Source organism: Harpegnathos saltator, unplaced genomic scaffold (genome assembly GCF_003227715.2).
Source record: "Harpegnathos saltator strain DR-91 unplaced genomic scaffold, Hsal_v8.6 scaffold56, whole genome shotgun sequence".
Lineage (NCBI taxonomy): Eukaryota > Metazoa > Arthropoda > Insecta > Hymenoptera > Formicidae > Harpegnathos > Harpegnathos saltator.
The window spans coordinates 619,394-636,963 of NW_020230382.1; the positions used below are offsets into that span (position 1 = coordinate 619,394).

At 52.3% G+C, this 17,570-nt stretch overlaps 1 long non-coding RNA gene across 3 annotated transcripts in view; it reads right to left on the bottom strand.

Moving 5' to 3' along the window:
• LOC112589634 (uncharacterized) overlaps positions 1-16,112 on the bottom strand; it is a 32,532-nt gene extending 16,420 nt beyond the window's left edge. For all 3 annotated transcript variants that reach the window (XR_003113679.1, XR_003113678.1, XR_003113680.1), the window contains exons 1-2: positions 16,023-16,112; positions 7,649-7,871 (exon numbers count right to left, since the gene is read on the bottom strand). This is a non-coding gene — a long non-coding RNA (uncharacterized LOC112589634). The remainder of the gene's footprint in view (positions 1-7,648; positions 7,872-16,022) is intronic.
• Between the last annotated feature and the right edge of the window lie 1,458 nt (positions 16,113-17,570).

The following is a 17,570-nucleotide window of genomic DNA, read 5'->3' on the forward strand; positions in this document are numbered from 1 at the left end:
GGTGCTTGAGCGAAAAAAGAAGTGTAAATAAACCTGCCGTAAATATTAAGCGTTGCGGCGGATAAATGGGTATTATTTATACAGCGACCTGATAGCAGGCTATAAAAGCGATTTATAAAAAAAAAACAATCTTCACGCTGCAGCATCCAACACTGCACGCGCGATGGTGCAAAGACAAAGCACCTTCCCACCGCGAAACCTCGTATTCTCCGAAGAAACGCCCTGAAAGAAACCTCTTCCGCCCGCCTAAGCGCGCTCTTTATCACGAAGAAGAATGTTTATTACGTAAACAACGGCGGCCTGATGCAAAGTGCCGGCGAGATAAATAGTATATCGTACGGTTCGACGACAGATTTCCGTGCATCGCGAACGCGACGGGATTTCCGCCGGACAGATGGACGGACGATAATACCGTCGCTCGAGAATTCACTACGCGAACGCGGCTTGTCCGAAATCTGTCCATTTTTCTTTTTCATCCAAATGACAGACAGTTCCAACGATTCTCCAACCAACATACATAATAGACAGAGACAGAGAGAGAGAGAGAGAGAGAGAGAGAGAGAGAGAGAGAGAGAGAGAGAGAGAGAGAGAGAGAGAGAGAGAGATTGTCCACACTGAGAGAAAAGCATATGATATTTGGAACTATAATGATATAGTAACTAAATTATAGTCCGAAATATCATATTTATAGTAAGTATTACCATAATATCGGTAATAATTACGATATAGGCATAGTACAACCAAGCGTATAATCTTTTTACTAAGAATTATAATAAGTTAAACTAAAATTATTCTATGGATACAAATATAAAATGGTAGTGGTAAAGTAACTCTTTTGTATAGTCAATATTACCAGGATATTTGCTAAATGATGACACATGTAATTATATGAATATTAAATCTCACTATATTTGTGAGTGAGAAATTGCCATGTATGTGGTAAAAGAGTAACTAAACAATTATTTAAGACAATCATTGGCTACATATTTGTGTTTATTCTACTATATTTTGCAGGTTCCACGAACCATAAAAATATGGTTGACGCCAAAATGAACTACAAAATATGAGTGAGATTATCACGAGAGTCGGAGCGAATGTCGGCGCGATTACGTTCCTCGAGTTCCTTCCTTCTCACTCGTTCTACCGGGGAGGAATTTTCGGGGGGGCGCGCGTGACGGCTGCGCGCGCCGCGGCGCCGGCGGTTTCCGCCAAAGACCGCGAAAATATCGAAATTCGAGGCCGTACAACAAGCGGCGCGCCTAGGCCGCGGAAGCCAAGGATCGAAATTAATTTCTGAGAGTCCCCGTGCGCGAGGAAGTCGGGCCCGCTGCCCAAGTGTCCTCTTCGCCGGAAGCTTATCGCTCCGCGAAATTCAGTCGCGTGCTCGCGCTCGTGCGCGCCCGTCGACCGTCTACGACGGCGGGCGCGCCCGTCCGCGACCTGGTGCGCACGTGTGCACGTGACACTCGTGCGCGCGCGGATACGCACACACACACACACACACACACACACACGCGCGCGCGCACGCGATCGCGGACGGTGGACACACGGCCGCAATGTGCACACGTTATCGATCCGCGTTTTTGCGCGGTATGTCAACTCGTTACCGGACGTTGATCGAAGAGCGCAAGGTACACAATTACGCGGCGACGCTCTCTCGCGTAACGAGAGCAGGAGAATTGAACCCGCGAAGGGTCTCGCCTTTTCGCCGCGTGTTCAGCTAGAGATCCTACAGAGCCGGGGACGCGGTGTCTAACGACGGACAGGGCCGGGGAAATGCGTTCGGAATGGACGATCAGTTAGCTCGGACGGGAGCATGAGTTAGTTGGCTGTCGGTAACGCGCGCTGGGTCTTTCTCGAAGAATAGATTATTCTTGTATTTTTCTGCTTCTGCTATATACTTTTGCTTATCTTTCCCCTTCTGTGAAAGAGGCGAAAGCAAAAGCTTGTCTCGATGTTCATTGGTCGAGGCGCGGTTGACTGTGGTCTGTGCGCGTTTCGCGTGTAGAATCTGCCTGACTTCTTATTTGACGTCGCCCGTCATCCTAATGGGATAAAACGAGAAGTGCGGCGAATCAGCGCGAGGCGGATGTCCGAGGAGCGTAGACGAACCGCGGCCGCGGTCTTTTTTCGCATCAAACGGCCCGTCGCGAGCGGTAATATCAGCCCGACGTTTTCCCGCTGATTTGACTTTAATATCGGCAACGAGACGATATTCATTTCCGTAGCTGCGGGCAAAGAGCGCAATGAAAATATTGCGTTACATCCGCCGGGGACGGTATTACCGGGCGGAAAGAAAAAGCGGGAAAGGCTCCTTAGAACATTGTATGGCGGCATACGTACTTTAGACGAAGAGGGAAAAAAATATGTCAACCGCGCGAGCGTAGCGCAGGCGAGGCAAAGCGGATTACATTACGCGGTGGAAATATCTGTACCGACGGACGAGAGGAGAAGAAGAAAGAAGCACGAGGTGGAAGGAGAGAAGGATGAGGAGAAGGAGAAGATGAAGGCGAAGAGGGGGGAGGGGGGGGGGCCGGTGGGAACGTAGCGAGTAAATGAGGGGAATGAAAATACATCGAAACTTCGAGGAGTGCGAGCGGCGGCCCCGTTGAATTTTCCGGTTGGATTACAAGTATGATGTTACGAGCGACGTGTGTCAAAAAAGAGCAGACAGCTTTCTCTCGTTCTTGCCGCGGCCGTCGTAGATCCGCGTTAGGTATTACGTAAATTACGTGACGAGGGATGATTCCTAAACCGGGGGATCTCTGTTCGAACACGGCTATGATTGCAGATTCCTCAAGGTTACGTCAGGTTTGTCTCGATCGGGCCTGCGCACCTCTTTCGGTTTCGGGACGAGAATTGGTCCGAGACGGCCTCGCGACGCGCCTCGCGATTCGTCTCGGAATTCTTTTCTCAAGGAGGACGTTATCGCTGTTTTGGAGCTTCACTGACCGGCGGGGACCGGACGGTTTCTTACGGAATTTGCATAAATCGCATTCTCTCGAGTGTCCGGGAAATGTCGGCGAACTGTTTACCGGAGAGACGGAAACAAAACGGAGGTCGTTACTGGGTCGCTCACGCGTCACACGCGCGCTATTGATTCGGTTTCCTTGCGGCAGGATGACAACCTAGGGTAACCTAGCACGTTAATCGCGCGCGCTCGCGTGTACGTGCGTGTGCATATGTGCGTGCGTGCGTGCGTGCGCCGCGTGTGTGTGTATGTAGGGGCAGGTTCGTAGGCTAGGTTACGGTGAATCGGCATGCAGGATTAGTCACGAGCAAGCTTGCCTCTGGGTAATGACAGCTGCTACCAGTATGCGCTATTCTAGTCATCAACCGCAACTATCAACGCCTTCAACCACCAACGTCCGGGTAATAGTTGTTGTTCTCGGGACGTAACTTCGCGGATAATGACGGGAATTCGCAACCAATAATGTCGAAAATCCGTTTCCACCGATTTGCTTCAAAGCGGACCCGAAATTCAACGTATCCCGGAAGCGACGCGAGAGTGCCCGGGGAAAGCCCAATCGAATTTTTAGCAGAACGTGTAGTCGCAGAGATTTATTCGGGACTAACAACAGGCGGCACGAAAGGCACGCCTAGTCTCCTCTATCCGGATTTGGGAATATAAGCCTCGCGTTAATATTCGTCGCGAGACGGTACATCGTTTATCGGGTATAAGCGTCGATCAATTTTATATTCTACCTTCGTCCCCTCCACCCCCCCCCCTCCCCCGCGTCTCTCGATTTACTCGCACGATCGCGAGGAAAATGTTCTCCTTCTCTTTCGCCGCGCCGCGGCTGTGCATCCCTCCGTCATGTCCGGACGCACTTTGCCGAAGAGTACAAGTACTCTAATTCCAAACTACTCCCTAACCGGCCGCATCATCGACGATGGCCTCCGTTAACGCTCGAGCCACGAAGCACCTTCGGCAGATGCGAAGGAGCACCGGGGCGGCGCGAAGGAGCTCTTTAAATCTTTCCTTTTTCCCTCCCCTGCGCCTCGATCGTCCACTCGGTGGGCACGGCTCTTCGGTTTCGAGGCTGTAATTTAGCGCAGTTTCGACGTCGTGTAATGCTGGAGAGACTCACGTAACACACTCGGTAAAGCAAGCGTCCACCGGCCAGGGACGAGGCACGAAGGGGATGCGCCACCAAATTGGGCCCGGCGAGTTGCAGCCGCTAAAGAGACGGACAAGGAGAAGAGAGCGGCCGCTTATAATATCGCGGTACGACGGCGGCCGGATGGCCGCCGTCGTCCATCCATGAAACTCGAAAACATAATAGGCCAGCTAGACAGGGTTAGTCGCAATCGTGCCAGGTTCTTCGCATTTTTCGCTCGCGACGCGCGCGTGACTGCGGTGAAATTTTGCGGTCGACGACCGCCAGCGCGACGCAACAGTTTGACAGGAATCCGCCTCGCTCCTTTTCTTCTCATCCTTCGAAGACATCGAGGCTCCGATTCCTCCTCCTCCTCGGAATCTTGAGTGGTACAGACGCGTTCGCGAGATTAACTCTCTTCGTACTACGTTCGGCTTCGGTGATGGTCGCATCACCGGCTAGAGAGGCCGAGTTGATCTTATTCCGTGGGAAGAGAGTCAAGACGCGGTGCGTCGTATTGTTCATTGCGAATATCTGCAGTTCCCGATGCAGATCTGAGATTTGAGTACACTTTGTAGTACGATCTGCTCTAGTTCGAAGTAACTCTATCGGGTCTGCTTAAAACGGCGAGATGGCACGCCGCCGCCCTCTGACACGGGTTTGAATATTTAAATGTCACCAACTGTTCGAAGAGGAGAAGGCATGTTCGTTCCGGAGGACACGTGTGAGACCAGTCAGATTTGACGACGCAGCCGACGACCGCGCTCTTGAATATGCTCGCGGAAAGTTCAATTGCGACGAGTTGCGGGGCGAAGGGAAACTGCATCCGCGACCCCACTGTCCCTTCCTGTTGCACACATTTCTTTCTTTGCTAACAGCCAACTGACTGAATTTTTATCGAGAGAGCGCTAAGGTTCTCATTTACGTTACGCGCTTGCATTCCGAAATCCCGCGGCATTTGCGCGGATTAACATCGCCGTTTATCTCACGACATGTTCGTACATGCCTAATCGCCCGGACTTTTGTGGGAAATGCAGTCTTGGCCGAAACGGCTTTGCGTGGCCGGCGCGAGAAAGCGATCGCACCCCGTCCCTGTAACCGAATGTAAATTCTAGCCACGTATAATCTCCAGGTCTGCGAAATCCCCAAGGGTGCGATACTCTCTCCACTCTGCAATCCCAAGTCAGAAAACGCGGAGCTGACGTATTATAAAAACATGAAAATCGATTCCTTTATTCAGACATCATCGATATCTATCCGGCGAGAAACATCGATAAAGGCAAGAAACGCCGGGCACGAATAGTTAATCGAGAACGAAAGTTAGACACATAACTAAACAACTAGAGAAAAATGGTACGTCCTCTGTGCGCGTTTCGCGATAATAATTGGAGATTTGCGTTAATCTGGCTCTCTCTCTCTCTCTCTCTCTCTCTCTCTCTCTCTCTCTCTCTAATGCCGGTATGTCGCTGGCCAGTTCTAATCGCGAAATTTCAACGAGTGACGTCGAGGGAAAAAGAGAAGGAGAGAGGCAGGGAGTGATGGAGAGAGAGAGAGAGAGAGAGAGAGAAAGATTGAAAGCACGTCTGGTCGGTACGCAGCTTATCTCGCCGTTATTCGCGTTATCCCTCGGCTCTCCGGCGAATTACTTGAGTCCAATCGGGCGTGCGATCGGTGGTGCGCGACAGGGTGGCGTGAAGGGGACGCCGAAGGGAGGGATGGAGGGAACGGGTAAGAAGAGAGGATGTCCCTCTTCCTTCCCGCTTCTCCCGCTCCTCGAGAGACTCTCCGAACAAGAGAGGGCGCCAGGTGGACGATCCTCTGAGAACGGTTCGGCGGAGGCTGCCAGGTCGGGAGTGGACCGCCAGAGAAAGGGCAGTCGCGGCGAGGCAGAGGCAAGGGGACGGCGGGGTGGATCCGTAGGATCGACGATGAACGACTAGGGCGAGTGAGTGAGCGAGAGAGTGAGAGTGAGAGTGAGAGAGCGAGAGAGAGAGAGAGAGAGAGAGAGAGAGAGAGAGAGCGAGAGAGAGAGAGAGCGAGAGAGAGAGAGAGAGAGGGAGAGAGGGGGCAAGAGAGAAGCAGAAGATAGGCAGAAGGGCAGGTTGGCCCAAAAAGTCGTGCAAGAGTCAAGGAACTCTCCGGGACGGACCAAGGACCGACGGCGGTTTTCTTGCCCCTCCTTAAACCACTCGTTAGATGTTGCTTCTCTCTTTCTTCTCTTTGCCTCTCTTTCTTCCCCCTCCCCCTTGTTCGCGCACTCTCCTCGTCTTGGTCCTTTCATTCTACCTACCTACCTACCTACCTACCTACCTACCTACCTATCTACCTTCCTTCCCCGTTTCCTCTCGTCGACGGTACCGTCGGAGTCGGGATAAGTCGGACCGCGTCGGAGAGAGGTGGAGAAGAGTGGCGGCGGGGAAACGGCACTGACCTAAAGCAACACGGTCGGCAGTCGGATCCCAAAGTGAGGAGGAGAGAAAGAATGCCGGGGCTGAAAAGGGAGCAGCCGGCCGCGAGGGAGGGCGACGGAACGGCGGGGAAAATTAATGGCGACGTGCGCACGACATTTTTGCGGGCCGACGTCGGGAGTTTTCATCTTCCGCGCGCCGGAAGAGATCGTCTTCTTCGGGGGCGGGATTGTCGCGCGGGAGCCAACCCCGGCACGAAATTCTCGCTTGTTAAGTGGAGGCATTTGTTTTACGTAGCGAAGCCGAGTGAAACATGGCCGCGATAGTTCCCGGGCAAAATCTACGGACATTCTCTCTCTCTCTCTCTCTCTCTCTCTCTCTCTCTCTCTCCCTCCCTCTCTCTCTCTCTCTCTTTCTCCCTCCCTCTCCCTCTCCCTCCCTCTCCGACATTTTGATCAATGAAAATTGATCTCGGGGAAACCGGTCGCGGGAGAATTGCGCAAAGAGCACCGACTTTTGCGAATTGATAAACGAATGAAAGACATTATCAATTAACGTACCGTTGCCACGAGAAAGAGACGGAGATAGGGGGAGATATTAAACGATCGTGTTAACGCACGAACATCTCATCGCGCGAATGCCCGTACAAGTGGCGCGGGTCAGTTTTTCTTTATTCCGAGATATACGGACGTTTATTGAAGCCGTCGCGCGCGAGAGCGCGCCGCAGTAAAGTACTTAACTCTGTTTCACTACAAAAACCGACTTACAACACTTCGCCATCCGACCCTCCGTATAAACCATCAGCGAGCGGCAACCGGATGGATTAAATTCGCTCACGGGAAAGATCGATGTCGATCATAACGTCGCGGTAACGCCAACGATCGTTCTCCCAAGAGAGATAGCGAGAGAGAGAGAGAGAGAGAGAGAGGGAGGGGGGACCCGGCGCTTCTCGATTCGTTACCGAGATATTTACGGCGAGGCGTTCCTTCTTTGCTTTGCTCTTCTGTCCGGCGCGATCGCGTATATTACCGTGATAAGACTCGTCGAGAAAGAGAGAGAGAGAGAGAGAGAGAGAGAGAGAGAGAGAGAGAGAGAGAGAGAGAGAGAAAGAGAGAAAGAGAGGGAGAGAGGGAGCCATACCGTTGGGATTCCAATTTCATCGACCGGATCGTGAACCTGTTTCTGTGAGACCTTAATATCCGTTCCTGGTGCTTCCACTCGTAAGGTCCCGTCCGATCGGGAGGCCTTCGATCTTCCTACTCTCGTGACACTTCATCCACGTTCGCTCCGATATCGTTCCCCGCCGTAACTTCTCGTCCGGAACGCCGTGGATGCGGAGCGGCGGCCCTTTTCGCTCCCGTTCCTGCGGAATACGCATTACAGCGCGTAATTGTTTGTAATTGCGGCGGATTATTACCGAGCGGAAGAGCCGCGAGGTGAGATGATGGGGAGGGAGGGAGGGAGAGTTATGCCGCTTCTCTTTCTTTCGCGACGGAAAAGTTTAACTGACGAGTCGCACTCGGGACGATTATTTATACAGCGCGAACAAGCACTTGGCGGACTGCGTTGTATCGCGACGGCGAAAGAATTCGCGTCCAATAAAGTTGTATTTTATTTCTGTCGTGCACAGTCCGGCTCGCGCTCTCTTCGCGCATTCTCGTTACGCCCGGCGAAGTTTCCCCGAGACGCGGTTCCGCCATCGCGGAATTTTAGCGAAATCGCTCGGGGAATGCAGTCTGCTCGAAAAAAAAAAAAAAGGCGCGCTTCTGCAAGGACACGCGCTTGTTCATTTTCTCCGATGTGTTATCGACACGCTGGCTCATCTAGCGAGATGCGTGTCCCGAACGAACGATGTCCCGAGGGAGCGATTCTGTGAAATTTGATATCGATCAATCCCACAGAAATACATCGCGCGAGTTTCTTCGCGACAAAAATTTATCGAAATTGCGGACTCCCAGGCGCGACGGAAAAAGAGAATAACGGGGAAATTAATTTCCCGTCGACTCGCGACTCGCGAGAGAGTTCACTCGTTACTCTTCCATCATCTGCCCCTATTTGTCCCCTTTGCGACGTGCAATCAGACGATATTCGATACGTCCTTTCCGAGCGATCTGAAGAAACTTTGAGCGGAAAGCGCATAGCGTCTTCCGGTTGCATCACGCCACGTCAGTTCCCACGAAAATTCCAACGAACAATCACCGAGCATGTTTCACTTTCCCGCATTGACAAGAGACTCGCGTGTTCACGAATATTTTTCTGTTAAAAAAAAGTGATAAATATGCATAAAATGTCGTATTTACAAAAATGTTCATAAATTATTCCCTTTTGTGTTTTTCCTTGTTTTTTTTTTTTTTTTTATAATTCACGCACACGCGCAAAAAAATTTGTTCGCGTCTACATATGTAATTTTTTGCGGAAAAAGAGGATGCGCGTTCCAACGGGGAGGCGGCGCGGCGTTTCGCATTTGTGAATTTCGGAAATTCGTCGGTTCTCGGCCAATTCTATTATACAATAGATTATAGGAGATTAATAATATTAATCTAATATATACAACTCGCGATAAATACGTGTGCGCGCGCGTCGCCGGTATTTTTCGTGTACGTTTGTTACGTGGCCCGATGCCGGCTGTAGTTGATTAAAAACGAGTCAATTTGAATCAATTAGCGAATGCATGTGTAAAACATGGTGACGATGAGTTACTGATAAAAGCGCGCGAGACACACACACATAGGTACGGGAAATCTGTCGGATGCGTTCTCTGCCGCGCGCGCACACACGCACACACGCGCGCGCGCGCGCGCGCACATGCACGCACACCGCTTCGCGCGGCGCGCGTATTATTCGAATATTTCACGGCAAATGTTTCCATCTCGCCGTCCACGTGGCGTACATTTTTCACCATTTTTTGGTAATTCAATACGTCGCACATACATAATACAGTTAGCGGCGCGAAAGAGCTGACGATAATTGATCACGTCGCAGGAATAACGTTTGACCGCGCTGTAATAATTTTTATCGCCGTTACACTTTTCATCGACCGAAATGGCACGCATGCATGGTGCGGGACAGCGGAATTATTTGGCACCTTTGAAAAAGTCAGCCGTAAAATAAATCGCCGGCGAAACGGCGCGCGAGTTGTTTCGCGGGCGGCCGCTATTTATATGTCATCGCGCGTCCCGCGGGAGGAAAGGGAAAAAGAGAGCATCCACTCTCTTCATTACGCTCCTTCCGTCAAATTGCGCGATTTCGGAATTTCCCCTTGGGAATCCTTGATCTCTCAAACTGTATAAAACGAAAAGCTTTCCCTCCCTCCCTCCCTCCCTCCCTCCCTCCCTCCCTCTCTCTCTCTCTCTTTCACACTCGGGCTAATTAATGTTAAAGCGCACCGCACGTCCGAGTCGAACGTTGGCTCCGAAATGTCCGAACCTCAGAATTTCGTTTGAATTCCAAGGAGGATTTTGCGAATTCCATCGGCTACACGAGTGCACTTCGACGCGAAACGGGTATTAAATCTCATGGACGGCTCGCGAGTCGAAACTTACCGCGTTTCTCGCCGAAGCCTTCAGGATGGGTCTTTAAAGTGCTCGTAGATCCCACGCAGGATATCGCCCCACCCCGGTAACGCGAGACATTTGAAATTACGCGGAATATCTAAACTGAAAGGGGGGAGGGGGAGCTTGCTTCGTCGACAATAGTACTCGTTGCTCGCAATATCGTCCTCATAATCGGTTATTAAAGAAACGGCTCCTGGATGCGGGAATAACCGCAGAACCAGTAGGCATCCTTAAGACCGACAGACAGAGAGAGAGAGAGAGAGAGAGAGAGAGAGAGAGAGGGGGATGGCCAATGTCGCGGATCCCCGATGAAAGTAGCGAGCGATTCCTATTTCCTCCCCGCAAAAACTTACCGTTTAAGGAGCTGAGGCAGGCAGCGGGAAAGGACGTGGGAAGACGAGCGGGTCGCGGCTGAGGCGCATTGTTTCGGCACGACAGACGCGGCCACACCTGCGCGAACTTTCCACGCAGAGCCGTCGCGCAGAGATGGTGCATCGTCGGTGCAAATAGAATTTCAAGAGTCGCGCATTAAACGCTTTATATCGCCGGCGCGCAACCTTTTACGACCTTACGACCCGTCTCTATGGTGACACCGCGAGGACCTTTTGTACGACGATGGAGAAGTAACGCTCGTGCCGACGAAACTTCTGCGCGAGATAAACAGCGGGCCTTCGGCCGCCTCACTTATTTATTCAGTATGGTTTTCAGCAACGAGCAAAGACGCTCGCGCGCGCGCGCGCACCGAGAAAGCATAAACTTGCCTCATCGTTGTTGTTTACGTTCGACCACGCGCATTTAAACGCGCGCGAGGCTCGCGGCTACGGAAAAATGTTGGCTCCGTTAAGTATCGGAAAGTAAATCCGTCAAGCAATTTGGTTTTCTCTCTCCTCCAAGAAGCAGGCGCAACGTGTCTCGCTCTCGGATCAATGCTTGATTAGACTAGGGCGGATCGATTGATGCACTTGTGATTGATTCACTCACTGATTAATTTGCTGATAAGAAAAGCGGGCAATGATCTTTCTAGCCGGCTGCTCTCACCGAGTGAGCAAAGGAAAGTTTTAGCACCGTGAGAATTAACGACTATGTAGAGACGTATGCTACGTATCGTATGCGACGAACGATTTGCAAGGAACGGGTCAACGAGCGAACGAGCACGCGCCGACGGCGTAATCGCGTTGCTCGTCAAGTGCGCCGCGTCTCTCGCGAGCGGAATTCCGTCAGCTGATTTTCTCGGACGACTCGGACGTCGGGCCCGTGCGACCCGATTCGCCGGCGAATATGAGCGCGCGTGTCTCGGCTATTAGATCCATAGATCACTTTGTCGCCGATTAAGGCCTCGGTCAACGAGCGCGTGCGCTTCTCCCGTGAGTTCGCGCGAACGCGATCCTACTTCGTGACCCACTTCGCGCGAGCCGTGCCCTCGGCTGAATCGCTGAACGACGCGTCAAACTCGAAGACGTCGCATCTCGCGGCGATCTCCTCAAGTATTAACGAGACCGTTCCGATGACCGTCTAAAAATATCCACCGGCGACGTCGGTGATTAGCAGCGAGCGGCCGCGTCGTGTTTCATCACGGGCGAATCGTTCAGTTATCGTTTCGGGGCCAGCGTGATATTCCCCTTCGCAAGATGGTAAGAGCGCGATCTTAGGAAACGATGGCTGGTGCTATTATTGGGGGCGCAATCGAGATCTGCGCGTGCATGTGGGGGAGCCCGCTTCTCAAGAATTCGTCCGTTAAAAGGATCAATTTGAATTATTGATTTTTGTGCAATTTTAAGTGGATTTCATCATCACTTTAACCCTCCGATCAAACTTCCGATCGATTTGAACGAACGTTCGAATAATCATACGAACGCGGGGAGATTTTACTTCTATATTCGTCCTGCGAATTTCGTCGAAACCTGAAGGACCGATGGGGATCTCTCAAAGTCTAACATATTATGCGGATCGTTTTGCCATTATATCTGGCTCTGCTAATTTTCATACTCGGCATTAGCATACTTTTCTTAAGCGCTACGTATCTCAAACGCTCAGCTTAGCTGCTCGTCGAAACGCGCTGCTCTCCGGAGCGCGGAACCCTCAAAATCCCAAACTTGCGGCGCATATTACAGCTAAACGATCATATTCCGCGGTAACGGAGTTCTCGATAGCTTAAAGACGGAGACGCGCATCTCCCGCGTCGGAGCAACTAATCGTCGCCGATCAATATATCCTACGCGCACATACGCGCGATATAACTGCACGTAATTAACACCCATTACTAACCACTCAGTGCGCGCTCGCGCGGTCGCGCGTGTTTATGGCTTCTCGGCAGAGACAGAGCGGGATTGCGGGGGAGGGGGGAGAAAGCTAGAGAGAGAGGGAGAGAGAGAGAGAGGGAGAGAGAGAGAGGGAGAGAGAGAGAGAAACCCAGTCCCACGAAATTAGTTCGCAACCGAAGAAACAACCGAAACGATCGAGATTGCACTCGGGACGATCCGATATATCCGGTGATGCCTATAATTCCATAGCTCCCGTAGAGCGGAGTACATTCCTCGTGAAGGGACGACCGAGATGGAAGAAGCGAAAGAAGGGATAGAACGGAGGAGCCGAGGAGAGAAGAAGAAGCAGAGGAAAAAATAATAAGAATAGGATGAACGCACGTACGTACGTAGAGGGAATCGCGCGGTGCGTGTGCGCTACGGCGAACTACTTTTTGCCGGACCCTCTCTGCTCTGGTCTGTCGGGCCATCCTTCGTGTATTCCGTGCACCTCCTTCGGCTTCTCGTCCCTTCGGCAGCCATCGCCTCCCCCTCGCCTTGCCCGGCACCCCGATCGTGCCCGCCCGGCTTTGGCCTCGGCTCTCTTTTATTTCTCTAGATTTCAAAGCGCTCAAACAGGTTTCAAAATCCCGCGTGCGGAAAAATCGGAGTGCCTCCTCTCCCCCTCTTTCGTTTCTACCTGGCTTACCGCCTCCTCTCCTCCGTCCTCCTCCTCTTCTTCTCTTTTCTTCTTGTTCTTCTTCGTCTTTTCCTGCTTCTTCTTCTTCTTCTTTTTCTTCTTCTCCTCCTCCTCCTCCTCCTCCTCCTCCTCCTCCTCCTCCTCCTCCTTCTACTACTACTACTAGTACCAGACACACACCGCTGGACGTTGTAAATCCTCGCTCGTTGCATCGAGCCAACTTTTCGTCGCGGTCCATCATTTTGTCCTCTCCGCGCGTCTTCTCTTTCCCCGCGCGCGCGCGCGAGTACGACGTCGCGTTGTTTTACGAGATATGCGTATAAAGTAAAGGCAAGGGGGAATATCGGATACCATTACTTTTCGTCCGCGCTATGCTGGGAAACTGGAGAATCATTTTCTCGTACATCTGGAAAACTGCATCGGCTGTCACCGTCGGGAATATTACAAGAATTTCTTCCTTCCTGCCTGTTTTATTTCTACATAATTCATTACGTCTCGTATACGGTTGTCGATATTTACTGTTTATTCTTTCTCTCTTTCTCTCTCTCTCTCTCTCTCTCTCTCTCTCTCTCTCTCTCCCCCCTCTCTTCCTCGTCGTACGTGTGAACCTCCTTTCTTACGGCAGACATTTCCCCCCGAGTCTTACTTTACATTACTCTGCAGACGCAAGGTCCATGTGCTCTCCTTTATGCTTGTAATAATAGTGAAAATATTTGTCCTCCTCTCGCCCGTTCTATTCGATTTCGCGAGCTTGCCTGAAACCCTGTAATAATCCCGACGAGCAATCGGCCGATCTTGGAAGCCCAGTCCTTCCGCATTGTTCCCGAAGACCCAAGCCGTCTGGCACTGTAGAAGCGTGAGGTTGCAATATGTTCGATGAGCCCGGGAGATCTTATATTGTTCGCCTGGCGTCAGATTAGATTTCGATTAGGCGGAAGCCGAGGATGACGCCGTACGTGCTGTACGGGGCTTTTTCGCGCCGCTCACGAACGCCAGGACGATAAATCAACGCGCTCTCGCGAAAGCCTTTTTTCGTCGAGGCTTGTCCGCCCCCTCCCTCCCCGACGTATCTTGTAACCCATCTCGTGTCGTTATCTCTCGCCTCTCGCGATATTCTCTGCCGAGTCGCGACGAAATCACGGACCCCTGCCGATCAATCATCGCGTATTTCCATTTTGAGTACAACGAACAACGACTTTATCGAACTTTACTTGCTTGCGACGCCAGCAAGTAAAGTTCGCTTGCGAGAGCTTTCCCGCGCGCGCTTTCTCTCTCTCTCTCTCTCTCTCTCTCCCTCCCGTCACCTCTCTCTCTCTCTCTCTCTCTCTCTCTCTCTCTCTCTCTCTCTCTCTCTCGTTTTCCTTATTCTTCCGTCCAAAATAATTATTCGCCATTAAATCAAGCACCTCCACGTTAAATCAAAGATGCGAAATCGCTGAATCTTCAAGTTTGAAGGATATCATCCGTTGTTAATTGCACGGTTCGATTCGCGGCGACTCGCACGCGCGCCGCGTGCAATTACTTGGAGAGGTGTCTACGAGATGAGCCGCACGCGCGAAAAAAAGCGGGAACGGGGGTGGCGGGGAGGCGGGCGGCAGGGCCGAGAGAAATAATATTTGATGCACTCGTGCCTTGGGTAACAGTGCGGCGTCAAAACGAAACGCACACACGGGTGCGATTTTTTTTTCACGAGGTAAAAGCCGCCTTCAAGCAACGTACCTCTCGCGGCGCGAATTCGGTTATTTTGCTCGCTACTCTTTCATTTAGCTCCCTTTTTCGTCCGTTTTTTTAGACCATCGCATAAAGTAATTAGCCGCACATGGTTGGCCGTATACAATCTGCGCTCTCTCTCTCTCTCTCTCTCTCGCTCTCTCGCTCTCTCGCTCTCTCGCTCTCTCGCTCTCCCCCTCTTTCAAGCGCGCGGGCGCATATGCGCCATCGAGAAATCTCGTGTTATTCTACAAATCCGAAAGGGATGTGTACGTACATATGGTGTGTACGTGCATGTGTGTGCGTGCGCGCGCGCGCGCGCGCGCGTACGTGTATGTATTTCGCGAAGGTGTGCGGGTGCGCGAGTACGAAACGCGATAATGGATGATCGATGGATGAAGAAGTACGGTAGGAAAAGAGAGAAAAAGAGAGCCGGTTATTAGTATATTGAGATGGATATTCCGGGACACATACGGACGCGCGCGAGAGAGCCCCGCGCGCGCGTTCGGACATAAACAAAATTTAATAATACTGATGGTGTTACATGTTAGAAATTAGAGTTCGCGATGCCGATGCCGCTCGACGGTGTATTCGCCCCGGTATCGAGTCCCGTCGAGCGTTGGCGCGGCCAAGAAGAAGTCGGTCGGGGCGCCCTTGTCTCGTGTGACAAAGAACAGCTCAACGACTTGGCCGTCGCTGAATGCCCCGAAGCGCCATATTCTCCGTTTGTTGTTCATTCATCGAAATTACGTTTCCATGGGGCGCGCGCGCGCGCGCTTGATTTCGCCCGCCGAATCGGAAGCCGATCGGAGCGTCGTCTGACAACGGGCGTGTTCGCGTCGCCAGACATTCGCAGACCGGCACTACTATTTCCCCGGCCAGCATCGGTGGGGCGAGAGGGTGGGAAAGCGCACGTAATCCTTTATACGTTACTTAAGACACGCTCGCGTCCGGAACAACTTAATACCGCCGGCGCGCGCGCGGATCCCTTTCTTCCTCGCTCGCGGGGGGAAACCGCGACGGAAAATGCACAACGCCGGTGTAACTAATGTCTCGGCATTAGCGTTAAAGAGTGCGAGCGCTCGAGAGAAGAAAAAAAAAAGGAATACTCGAACCTTTTCCCATCGAGGCGTGTAATAATACGCCGGGGACGAGGCGCGGGGGAAAAAAAGTCATCGGCGACGAGACGGGGCCGGCGGGGCGCGGGCAGAGCCGTGGCCGGAGAGAAAGCTTAAGGAGAGGAAGAAACAACATCAATTTAAGCCACATGCATCGCTCTGGCTTCGTATTTAGGTGGATAATCGGCTTACCGTGGCGGCCTGACGGGCAGCCCACTTGCAGCAGCGCGCGAATGCATCTGCACAGACGGTTGCATGCGCCGCGCCGCGCCGCGCCGCGCCGCGCCGTGCTGCGCCGCCGTTGTTGCCTGCCGCCGCTGCGCGTTGCTGCTGCTGCTGCTGTTGCTGCTGCGTGTGCACGCCGACTGTCATTAGCGGGGACTGTTAATACCGAAGGTTCGCGCGTTAATGACGAGGTCCCCGCGTCCGGGGAAAAGAAGAAGGTGGAGAGGAGACGCGAGACGCGCGACGAAGGAAGGAGCGCAGCGGAACGCCGCAGCGTGTCTCTCGGGTCCTGCGCGCGTCACTTTTTGCTGATTGCAAATTGCACGTCTTAAGTTTGCGCGTCGCGCTGACGCGCGAGGAGAGGATTATCGGTGGATTATGCGGCTCTCGGGCCGCGGAGCGCAGCGACGGCGGGATGTGAGCGGTCGAGCTTGACGAGCTCGTTGACGAGCTGATGCCGATTTCGAGTCCGCGACGTTTCGATGCCGCCGGCAGCTCTCTCGGGTCGTCCTTGCCGCGCGCGATAACGGAGGAGGCGCCGGGATATGATTTGAGTTTGGATATTTGGTCCCTTGACATATCGAGCGTTCGGGTGAAAGACGTCGTTAATTCGGAACGCGGGAACGTGTCGGATTTTTCATGCGAATTTTCGGCGAGTTTCGACGGATCGAGAGAGAGAGAGAGAGGGGGGGGGAGAGAGAGGGAGAGAGAGAGAGAGAGGGGGTGGGTAGCAGGGAGGTGAATTAGCGCGATAACATGCGCGTCGCTACGTAAGGTATTCCGCGCGTTTGCGTTAATTAAATTCGTTATCGTTAAAATCATTATCGCCGTAACTATTATTAGTACCGTTACTGTTACCGCTGCTACGACTACCACTATTACGCGGATAATTAAGCGGCTTATGATTACGCGCTAATAGCAACGATAAATAGGTCACGTGCGCGCCGTGTTTATTAAATTATTTTATACCTATGATTCCGAATTGTTACATCGAAACTTTACGATCGCCGTGCACCGATGTGGTGCGGTGCGGTGCGGTGCGGTGCGGTGCGTGCCTGCGTAACGCACGTGCAACGTTGCGCAGTTTTTCGGCCGGATTCGCCAGCCTCACAGAGAGGTATAGAAAAGGCATGTGTAAAGCGGTCGCGTGTTACGCTCTGACAACGCGTATTTCTCATAATTAAAGAAATTAACTTTGTTTGAAGAGGGTCTCGCGGCGCGAAGTAGTAAAATGTAAAAAATATTTTCACGCACGGGGCGCATCACGGCGCGCACGGTAATAGTAATTGTTTCAAACGTGTAAAACGAGAGACGGCGGCTGAAAATATATCAGCGGTTCGCTGCCGGGGCGGGTAACTCCCGCAGCCGAAGTGAGCGTCCGGCAGAAAAACGCAAGAGTGTATCCCGTTTCGCGCTACGCGTCGCGCGGACGATCTGGGGTCGCTGGCAACTTCGTCGCGACATTCAACATTGTGTCCGCGTCCGCTTGAAATGACAAAAGGGGAACAAGATATC